Source organism: Macaca thibetana, chromosome 16, assembly GCF_024542745.1.
Source record: "Macaca thibetana thibetana isolate TM-01 chromosome 16, ASM2454274v1, whole genome shotgun sequence".
NCBI lineage: Eukaryota > Metazoa > Chordata > Mammalia > Primates > Cercopithecidae > Macaca > Macaca thibetana.
Window position 1 is genome coordinate 2,803,066 of NC_065593.1, and position 1,522 is coordinate 2,804,587.

A 1,522-nucleotide genomic window follows, 5' to 3' on the forward strand; every position below is an offset into this window, starting at 1 on the left:
CAGAGCGAGACTCTGTCTCAAAAAAAAAACAAAAAAAAACAAAAAAAAAGAGTCAAGATCTCACTCTTGTCTGTCAAAGTGCACTGCAGTTTCGGACTCAGCCAGCTTCCCTAGCTCAAGCAATCATCTCGCTTCAGCCTCCGGAGTAGCTGGGCCTGTAGGCGGTGCCACCACACTCAGCTCATTTTTTATTTATTTTTTCCTTTTTTCCCTTGGTAGAGACGAGATCCCTAGGCTAGATTGCCTAGGCTGATCTCGAACTCATAGAACAAAGGATCTTCCCGACTGGGCCTCAGTGTTGGTTTTCAAAACGCTGGGATTACCGGATTACAGGCGGCCGCAGCACACCAGGAGCACACACTTCCCGCTTTAAAAATTCAGGCTGTGATTGGCTGTCATTCGGTATTATGCTAATTAAGCATGCCTGTTTTTAAACTTCTTAAAACAATTTTTTAAAATCACGTTTCCGCCTAAAACGTTAAAATTTGTTAAGTGATAATATTCGAAAAGATGTTGTTGGCAAATTATTTTTCTATTTTTTTCCTAATGGTATCGGGAATAGCGAAAGTATCTCGCCATCAGTTAAAAGTTAGCAGCAGATGTAGACCCAGCAGAGGCTGCAAGCTGAACGCTAAGACTATACTTTCAGGGATCATTTCTATAGTTTGTTACTAGAGAAGTTTCTCTGAATGTGTAGAGCACCGAAAACCACGAGGAAGAGACGTAGTGTTCTTTCCTGAGCGTGAAGCCGGCATTTGGTGTTGCTTCACTGCAACCGCCATTTGCCATTGATGATCGTTCTTCTCTCCATTTTTGGGGAGTAAGAGGGAAAGAACACGGTCTGAGTGGTTTTTCTTTTTCGGTGGTGTAATGATAGACTGTCGAGGGGTGTTTATTTGGCGTTTGTGTTTATATAACTCTTTGTGATATCGTAGAGAAAGTTTTTCTTTCCATATCATCTGCGATAGATCGTGGTTTGGTGTGGGTGGTGTTTTAGTTTTAGCGGAGAGGATTTTGTGGTGCTATTGTCTGCCTTTTTTCGCTTTCCCGCTTCCTTTTTTAACGTCGTTTCACGCCCGCCACCCTACCCCCAGATGGGGTCTCTGGGTCTGTTCTGTCTGACGTAACAATGTCCGTCTCCCGGGCTGAAGCGATTCTCCTGCCTAAGTCCTCCCAAGGCGCACGCCACGCCAGACTTTTTTTTTTTTTTTTTTTTTTTTTTTTTTTAGTAGAAACAGGGTGTCACCGTGTTAGCCAGGTTGGTCTCGAACTTCTGACCTCAGGGGGTCCGGTCCGCCCGCCTCGGCCTCCAAAAGTGCTAGGATTGCAGGCGTGAACCGCTGTGCCCGGTCTTATTTTTTTAGAGACAGGGTCTTCCCATATTGCCCAGGCTGATCTCAAGTTCATGAGCTCAAGGGATTGGCCTTCTAAAGTGCTAGGATTACAGGCGTGACCCACCACGCCCAGCCTCAGGTGCCTTCTAGCAGCTGGAATAGACTCTCGGCAGGGCGCAGTGGCTCAC

The 1,522-nt window shown here is 45.9% G+C and overlaps 1 non-coding gene across 1 annotated transcript; it reads left to right on the top strand.

The window, feature by feature from the left end:
* The first annotated feature begins 633 nt into the window (after window positions 1-633).
* On the top strand, window positions 634-850 carry LOC126940090 (small nucleolar RNA U3). The gene has a single exon (XR_007720606.1). It is a non-coding gene; the product is annotated as a small nucleolar RNA U3 (small nucleolar RNA).
* The last annotated feature ends 672 nt before the right edge of the window (window positions 851-1,522 follow it).